This window comes from Dermacentor variabilis, chromosome 2, assembly GCF_050947875.1.
Source record: "Dermacentor variabilis isolate Ectoservices chromosome 2, ASM5094787v1, whole genome shotgun sequence".
Lineage (NCBI taxonomy): Eukaryota > Metazoa > Arthropoda > Arachnida > Ixodida > Ixodidae > Dermacentor > Dermacentor variabilis.
The window spans coordinates 109,175,052-109,185,240 of record NC_134569.1 but is presented as its reverse complement, the minus strand read 5'-3'; positions in this window follow the sequence as shown (position 1 = coordinate 109,185,240).

The window sequence follows — 10,189 nt, the reverse complement described above, 5'->3', positions numbered from 1 at the left end:
CTATCCTTTGTGTTTGTAAAGAACGCCGTTTCCACTTAGCGACAACTTGCGAGTAAATATCACATGGCCCAGTTGAGCACATTTTCTCTGGGAACTACCTGGCTCAACATAAACTTGTTGCGCTTGATCGTGCACGTGCCACGCATTGCGACGATGGAATGACCACGAAGGCATGAAAGTTACTGTACGAGGACGGCGGAATGACGACGACGGCACGACGGCAATGGCATGACTTCACTACATCTACAAGAAACGGTGCGACGACCGTGGCGACATGACGATTGCATGACGGCGATACATCGACGTCAACAGCATGACGACCACGGACTGACGACGACGGCTTAAGGATGATGGGGTGACGACACTAGGGTGACGATGATGCTATGAAGGCGACGGCATGACAACAGCGTGACGACGGCGTGCTGACGACGCGATGGCGATGCTGAAATGATGTCGACGGTATGCCGACGAATGAATAACAAAAAATGGGATGATCACATGACATGGCGATGCTACAATAACGACAATGGCATGGCGACGGGACGACGGCGGCACGACGGTCGCGGGATGACGACGCTGGACTGAGGACGATGGTATGACGACGACGTTGTGACGAGAACGTGATACCTATGTTGGAATGATGCCGATGGTATGGCACGAAGGCATGACAACGACGCTTGGACGATGGGATGACGGAGTTGAAATGACGATGATGGTTTGACGATACGTTGACGATGCTAAACTATTTACAATGGTATGCCAATGCGGAAATGACGCCGCCTGTATGACGACGACGGCATGAAAGACAGTGGATCACTACGAAAAAAATGACGATGGAATGATGACGACGGCATGAGTGTGACTTTGTGACAACGTTGCCAATACGACAATGGCATGATAACGGAATGAAATAGGTACAAACGGCACTCCCTGTCTGCTACAAAACCATTACGGGGCCTCAATGATTGGAAATGAATGTTTACCCCCAAGCCTTTCCCCAAGGGTGCTTTGAAATAGGTGCTTTCTGATGCCACATGGAATAGTGCCGTCATGGGAGACAGGCCTCTAGATCACCATTTTTGCAGGGTTTTGTTGTGCCCACAGATAGGTTTCGGCGGCATTGGCATTGCTCTTTTCCCAGGACAGTTCACCCTTATAAGGGAAGCCCAGCTTCAAGCAGGAGGATGCCTGTGCTCATTCGTGCAGCCAATCGGCGGCAGCGTGGCTTGAACCAACGTCCTGCCGCAGCCGAGGTGGACATTCCAGCCTTATAGCCGCTGATTAGTCACTTCACGAAACCTTCGCTTCTCATAAATTACAATGCACGCGTTGGATCTGTATTGTTTCCCGTATGTGGATGCGTTTCTTCTTAAATACCTGCTCATTCCTGCGCCGGACAGAACCTAACTTTTTCCTACAGAGCTGCAACCTGCTGTCATGGCCGGCGAATGCGCCATTGGCCTGCTGAACGAAAACGGAGACAGCGCGTCTCAGCGCGCTGTTCCTCCGAAAGTGACTAAGTTGTGGAGACACTGCGCGAGCCTCTAATTTGCACAAGACACTTATTCTTCCCCGGCTCTACCGCATAAATGCAACTGAAACACTGCAACAGCAAAACTGTATAGGAGTACATGTGTATAAGTGTACAGCACGTACTGTACAGAAGACAATGATAAGCCGCCGCCATATTCCCGCATTAGCGTCTGTTATTGTATCTCCTCAATAAATAAAAAGAACGGAAGCATTCGAGCCTTACATTTGAAATGTCCAAGCCCTCTAAGCCCAACAAAGAAATTCGGCCATGTGCCAGAGCACCCTAACTACTTTACTGTCCAGTTTTTTTTTGTTTTTTTTTCTGCGAACCATGCACTTTCGGCACCAAGAAGACTGACGAGTCATGACGTCACAATACATTGACTAGTTCCGTTCCTGCGTGCGCTAGCAATTCCTACATGAGAGTGCAACCAGAAAAAACGCGTGCCGTACTCTTTAGTACTTTTTTTTTCATAAACAACGTTATCGTACGTAGCCTTATTGCTACACGACATCAGAAAATTTCGCTCGGTGTCAGTACCCCACGATAATATCCGCGGCGCCAGGTCCGACACTTTAACATCATCCTTGTACGTGCGTGAAGCGCATGTTAAAGTTCCTAAAACCTCGAAAATATGCGTCAGTGCTTCTTTGACACCTCTTTGGTGCCTTTTACTACAGACAAATGGCTTGCAATGGTTTTCAGGTTATGTACGTTCTTATTTTCGAACAAAACACAATTATTGTCGTATTAAAGGGCCGTTAAGCTTGATCTGATTACCCTCGGTCAGTCGGCATAACTATCTCTTCCATCGAATCGAGCCGTTTTGAGAACTTTAAACGTCGCAACCATCCTTCATCAGAGTACGGACTAGAGCCACTTTCTTCAGAGGTCAGATGATGCGTCATGAACGGACAAAAAGCTTGCGCAATAATTTTAACGAGGCCAGTGCCTCCGACGTAAGGATTGTCCTTTATATTCAAAGCAGTAGCTGTAAATATATGGAAAAAGTTTTCAAATGCACCGACAAATGCGCACACTAACAGTAAAATCAAGATACATTTTCAACAGTGGTTGACTATACATTATTAACGAAGCTGAAAACGAAGGTTATGGCTTAACATTTGACGACCACTGTTACTGCAACATTACATTTTAAACCAAGCAACACAGGCACGTATTCTAGCTGTACTATATATTTTTCAGATATTGAATAAATGTATGATTATGCGGTGTTCGCGTTTCACAACAATGTTGCAAAACAATTTCAGACAGCTGAAACGTTGGGTAGGTACATCCACCTATATGCTACATTACGAATTGTTATTTGCTGAACGACGTGAAGTGTCTTAATGCTAGTGAGCGACGTAGTTTCCTATACAAAAAGAAAGAAAACAATAGGACTTACTCGAAAGAAAAGCGTGCATGGCACTTCATTATTTTACTACGCCACTGCGACTGCTTACCACGATTCCAGCTATACACAATCCAACTACTTGCGCCAATTTATTTCTGTGATTTCTAACGCCTACAACACGAATTAATTTCTAACGGTTACCGCTTAATCATGCTACGATAAGTCTGCATTGAAAATTATGGCATGACTGAGCACGGCAGGACTGTTGGAATGAAAGCGTGTCTTCAGGGACAATAAGTGGCAGCTGTGTGCGACCTTGTTGCCTGGGGACGAACGGGGCTGGGGCAGAATAGACTGACGGGCTGATAGGTACTGCATGCGAAAAACACCAGCGCTTGACCCACACAAGACCCAAAAAACTAGATACAGGGACGAGGCGCTTACTAGCAAGGTATGCAATCATCAACTAGCCTGTCAATCTATTCAGCTGAAGCTGCATGTAACATAGCGTACCATGTTTCCCAGCTAACATTAGCCAAGCTGTTCAAAGAAAAAGAAGACTCAAAAATCACGGTGCAAGAAATGGCTATAAAACCTGCGATGTTCGTCCGTCAGCGGTCTGACAACCGAACACTGGAGGTTTTAAAATTCTATTTTGCACCGTGTTTCCTTAAATATTGTTTTTTCTTTGAACAGCTTAGCTAACGTTAGCTAGGGCACCTTATATTTTTTACCCCGTGCAATGAATTCAATTGCTAGCCAGCTCCTCATGCGTGTCTTCTCTCCTGGGCCTGTGTGTGCGTCAAGCGCTGCCGTTTTGTATATCAGCACGCAGATATATATATATATATATATATATATATATATATATATATATATATATATATATATATATATATATATATATATATATATATATATATATATATATATACGACTAGGTATGTGCCCGAGCACACGACTTACAACTCCATAAATACACAAGATAAACACAATCACTAAAATCTTTGCCAATAACAAATTCCTCATCACCAAATGTTATATGCACCAGCGCCTCAATGCTAATCGCAATGACCCATAAATAATTATCCCCAAAGGATGCGTGTTGCCTTTCTTATTTAACGTCGCAACGCCGTCAGGGTCCGTACTAACAAAACGTTTACGCAGACACTCCTCCGGTAGCTGTCTAAGTATGCGTAAGCATTGTGCCACTTGCTCATCTTTGTGCAGCCCTGTGTCATTACCAGTATTATTGAACTTGATCCGGCCAGTATAAATGACAGTGCTGCGGCGACACCAACCGCTGCAGATGGCGACGCAAGGTGAATTGATGACGCAAGCAAAGTACTGCCGGTGGCGGCGCCAGGTGCGCTGACGACGTTCCGGTCATTATAAGCTGTTAGCGCTCTTTAGCGCCTTATCCATCCGCGTCGAATCATTATGAACAGTGATCAACCGCCCTTTGGCGGCGACTGCGTCTGGCGCATGCCGCGAGGGCCGTGTCATGAAAGCGATCTGCGATGGCGACAGAGATCGCCGACTGCTGAAAGCCTCTTGTGCTCTGTGTTCTCGCCGCTCAGTTCGCGTTAAAGAGGCACCGACAGGCCCCAATCTTGAAAGCGATCTGCGAAGGGGGCTCGGTGCGTCGAGAGCTGACAGCTTCGCGTGCGCTGTGTTCTCGCCGCATACCTCGCGTTGTAGCGAGAGGCAGCACGAAGGTGAATTCGATGATGCGGGCGCAATCTTGATAGCGATCGTCTTACGGGACGGACGGACGGACGGTTTTTCTCGTTGCGCTTGCGCATTTGAAAAACAGTCTTGCGCTGGAACTGTTCGTAAGAGCAGCTAGCCACTATGATAAGGGTACAAAACAAAAGTACAATTTTTACTAATATAACGAGATCATTACCACAAATGACAACAAATCAAAAAAGGAATTGGCCAAATGTGCCCGTGATTATATAAATACATAGCTCGCTATTCACTTACAGTTTCAATGCCAACTCAGGCTTATCTCCCCCGCTTCCTGTTTCCGGTTTGCTTGTGTTATATGGCTATGGTTATCTTATTACATGTTATCATAGTAATATGTCTGTGATGTCAATTCTCTGAGCAAACTGCCCAGGGCAACAAGGACATTCCCGTTTAAGGTTTCTTTTTTTTTTCTGTCAGCCCAAAATCAAGCGACGCAATTTCAGCAACGTCATAGTACGTAATCTAGGGCCCTATAACGTAATACTATTCCAATATGTTTTTATTCCGATCTCCTGACATAAAATTTTACGTAACCGCCGACGCAAGCATCGTGGGGTCATCCCTTAGGCTTGTCTGCACAGACCAATCAAACGCTCTCCTCGTTTATAGGAGGTCATTTTTGTTTGCTTTAAAAACGAATAATATTGCCTACACTGAGCTGCTTGTCTTATCCGATTCGCCGACAAGAGGCGAGGAGCATGCTCAAGTGGAAAGGGATTCAATGTGGCCGATCCAGTGAACTGAAAATCGATAACCGGATGAAGAGGGTGGTGCCAGCGCCTGCGATTGGTCCGCTTTCCCTTACTTAGCTTGAGATCGCTGGTCGAAAATCGCGGCGGCGTGCTACGGAAGGTCAAGAATGCCGCTAAAAACGGATCCTCAGCTAAGAACAGTTGGCAGAGCGAGGTCGTAAACATGCTGAAAGTGCTCGAAACGCTACACGGCCATGCAAAAAGTTTTATTGTACGCAAATAAACCCATGCTATCCGACACGTGCGTGTAGCCAGTGCCTGAGCGATCGGCGGCAGCCATCTTTTATTCCTTTCGGAACGGAGCACCCTGCGGATATTCAGAAGAAAATTGAGTTTCGTTCGGCATACTAATGCATCTTTAACGTGTACACGTCACTTTGACGCAGTAATTTCTTGCGGTTTTGTGACGTCGCGTGACAGGCAGCCGAAGTGGGTGCAGCCCGAAAACTTTTGACCAGTAGCCGAGGGCTAATGGCGAAAAGGCGTCGCATCAGAAATAACTATTTTTCTTTTGTTCAGTGAAATCATGCATAATCAGTGTGTACACGTCATATCAGATGGGGAGCTATCGCCGTTTTTGTGACGTCTCGTGACAGACAGGTGAGGGGGGGGGGGGGTCCAAAAATGTTTTTCATCAGTCGAGAAGGGCTGATTGCAGAATCGGAATAGAAGAGTTTGGAATAGTTTTACGTTTCAGCGCTCCTAGTTACAACTGTACAGCCATTGTTGACAGAGGGCGTTTTTTTTTTATCGGCAAGAATCAGAAAGCTGACGAGGACTATGACGACAACAAGCCATGTGAAATACAAAATCGAGAAAAAGAAGTTTCCAGTTTCCAACTGCTAGAAGCTGCTAAAAATTTCTGTTCGTTGCAAATTGCCTCATAAAATCTTTTCTTCACTTGTACTGTAGTGAGCGGAAATGCGTAGAATCACTAAAGCGATTATACGATTATCATAAGGATATTCATTATCGTACTGCATAAATGTAGTTTTTTTTTCCGCCGCAAATGATGGCACTCCTGACAGCTCCGAGGTTTCGCGATCACAGTTGCCCTTTTAATTTAGCATTGAACGAAGTAACTTCATTTCAATGTAGAAATGTCTCGGAAACTAGTTTCTTTCCTTCTTTCTTTTTCTTGTTCTCTTTTTCTATTCTTCCTCTTTCTGTTTTCTTTTCTTTTTCTTCCTTTTTCTTTCCTTCTTCTTGGGCGGGGAGGGGGGAGGAAACGTCTGGCCGGGCTGCTCGCAGACAACTCCCCACGATCTCCTCCCGAGCGCCTGTCTTTAAAGGCAATTCGTGCGACATATCTAACGAAACCAACAAAACGCGCCTGAAATAAAGTTTACTTCGTTCGGTCATTCTTTCCAATGCTCACAAATGTCACATGTTTCTCTTTCTTTTCCTGCACACAAGAGTGACGTGAAAAGAAGTAATCTAGTACCGTAAGATAATGACGAGGCATTGTATCGGGTTCGTAGAGCTGAGACTAAACATTCGTCCAGCGGTGTCTGGGGACGTCATTGGCGTCCGAGCACAGATCGAGTACGGCCTAACCCGAGAGGGTGCATTGTCAAAGGTGGGTACGGGAATCGACACATTGCAATGGATATTTTAAAGCGCTCAAAAAATGCCTGATACTGTCGTGTTGATACTCTTGCACTGACACCGCCATTACTGCCTAAGGTCGTGGCGCCAAAAACATTAAACCGTTCAACACGTGTGTGCTCTTCCCTCCGTGGGGCGTCACTTAAACATTTCATGTCAACTTTATGCAGCGTTCTTTATGCGTTTTTTGCGAAACAAAAAGATGCTACGAAGGGAACCAGAAGTCGCTGTATTAACAGCTTGATGTTTTCGCCCTTCATTTTTCCATGGCACAGAAAACACTTTAATGCAAGTCTACATATATCGCCATAGATATTTCAGGCGAATGCACTCCTCTTCGTGCAAGATAATGAAGGGCTGACTCAATTACCTTGCACGAAGAGAAATGAATTAAGAATTGTCTGGGGTACGAACTTTTATCTGCAAACGCTTAGCTTTCGCGTGGTCCTGCACGTGTGCATGAATGGTGACTTACGGTGCTTCACCTTAAGTCTGCGCGGACAACTTCTGCGTCTTTTATTTATTTATTTTTTGCCACTGTGTGACGTTCAGTTAATAGTCCGATGTTACGAACATGACAAACCCCCTTTTTTGTTTTAAGTCTCATGGTTAGATCTGGAAGGCCGCCATGCACACCCACGATCGAAAATATGCTGAGCAAGAGTTCTGCGAAAAAATGCGAAGTCCCTCGCATCCTCGGCATGTACACTAAAACTGAATAGCAGTTCAGTCAGGTCAGCAGTTCAGTCTGACCATTGCAAAGATAGCACTGCATCCGCCAGTTTCGTGTTAACTGCTGTCGAAGTTGCCCACAGACTCTGTTTTTCCGCGTGACCCATGGTCTGCATGCTCTCGATCGTGGATGTACATTGGCGTGGTCACCACCTGCTTACGTTTCTTCTTGCAAAACCCCTACTTTAGTTGTTCGAACGCCCAAACGAAAATCCAACATCGTGTAGTGGTAAGGTCGCGAACCCTTTTAGTCCTGAATTTTCGTGTCAACTCTTCGTATTCGTGGCGCACTTCGCGGGGCGTTGTTCCTCATCTGTGACGGACACTGCACGTTCTATATCAAGATAAAAGTCAATTTTCACGCAATTACCAGAAGGAAAGAATGCGTTGAAACAATCCCCATCCAGTTTCACAACCTATCTTTATTAGGTATTTTATGCAATCGCTTGCGAGTTAACGCTGTGCACCCACAGGGGTCGGTAGGACGATGTTAATAGCTGCCGGAAAAGCACCGGCACAAATCTCGCTTCGTTAAACTCCTCACATAGGACGCGGCCGTCTAAGCAGACCGCCGACATTTGGAGAAAAAATATCAAGTTCGAAAGTCGGCCTTCGCGCGGCCTGGAGAAGTTCTCGCGTCGTGTCGCCTGCGCACAAATCATAAACGGGGTGCCGCGATGCTGTCCTCCTCGCCCGCCGCTCCGTACGGAGCGGCGGGCGAGGAGGACGTGCGTCGGGGCACTCTAGTCATAAAGGTACAACGCCCCACGAGCTGCGAGAACGGAGAGAAACGCATCGTGCGGCCACTGCATACACAGCCAAGGGCAACATGCGCGCGGCGCTGCTGAGCTTTTACACCATTTTACGCGTCTGCGTCATCCACGCAAAATTGTGCACGCCCCGAGACGTCATCGCCGAAGCACTGGAAGATGCGCCCAACGCGCAAATGGTGAGACGATGCGGAACGCACTACTATATGCTTTCAGTTTTCAGTTCCTCGGTACCGTCTACCGAGGCGATCGGTCGCGGATGCGCTAGCTGACGATGACGACAGACCGCTGTCATAACAAATCATCTTGCAACACCGGCCTCCTCAGCCGTCCCAGCAAGGGGCTACAAATGCATCGTTGCAATTCTTAAGAAAAATAAAACAGCAGAAGCGACTTAGCACTGGCTGCTGTTAGTTGCAATCATGCCCTATACGAACGGCTGTAATGGTTTTGGTCTGGCTATGTCTTCCTCTTTCTCTTTTTGTCGATGTTATCATTATATGTATTGTCTTCTTTCATCCTTCCTTGAAATTTACGCATCGCTCGGTGCGGGATAACATTATGATAAAGGATGTAGCCGAGCACCAGCGCCTTTTTAAACATAGATAATAAAATATTTGAAAAATGTAAAAAGCGGGAGACTCAAATCCGTCATGCAAGCTTGCTATTCCGTGCTAGTTCTTGTGGAAGGGAAAAAAAGCGAATATCTCTTGTTAATCAAGGACTCGTACAATAGATGTAAAAGATTGTAATAGTCTTCGTACGATTCTTGAGGACATTCAGTGGCAATGACGTAAATTCGTGAAGCGGAAGCCTGACATTCACCCCTGCCCGCATTTTGGTGGTATTTTAGGTGGCTGTCCGATTTCGCTTTCACGAGTCCATTTCCAGATTTCGCACTTGAGCAGAACACTTTTGGTTCGCGGTCGTTTCGGCGCTATTAAGTTGTCCGTTGATTCCCTCTTGCGCTTCCATCCGGTATCGTCTCGCATAACTGACTTAGTCGCCCTTCAGCCGCAGAAAAGCGCCACTGGTGCTAGTAAAATATTAAGTTCAGCTGAAAAGCTTTATGTCAGAGTGTACGTGTACGGGATTCTCCTGCAGCTTCTAGCTAAGTTGACGTGATTGCCACTATTCATCAATTTTGCAATGTGTGCTACGTGGGGCAAGAGTGCATGAATAATTGTGGGAGCCGGGTATCTATCTAAAAAATGAAATGAAAATCTACAATGATTATCGCTGCTGGAGCGCCAGTTCGTGCCAGTTAGTTATTCTTGACATCATAAAGTGCGTAAAGCAAAGGACAACACAAAAGAGACACACGCAGGAAGCTATATATATATATATATATATATATATATATATACATATATATATATATATATATATATATATATATGTGTGTGTGTGTGTGTGTGTGTGTGTGTGTGTGTGTGTGTGTGTGTTTGTGTGTGTGTGTGTGTGTGTTGTTTGATGCTCTTATTAGATGACTATTGTGCAACATTTTTGGATCGGCGTGCAACAGAGCTGTCGATATTTCTTTTTCTTTTTTTTTCAGCTTCTGCAAGAAACAACGACGATGACCTTCTTTCTTCTCTACCATTCAGAGGGCGATCCATTTGCATCGAAATATCCTTGTCTACGCGTTGCAAAATTTTTAGAAATCGACAACAGGGCTATG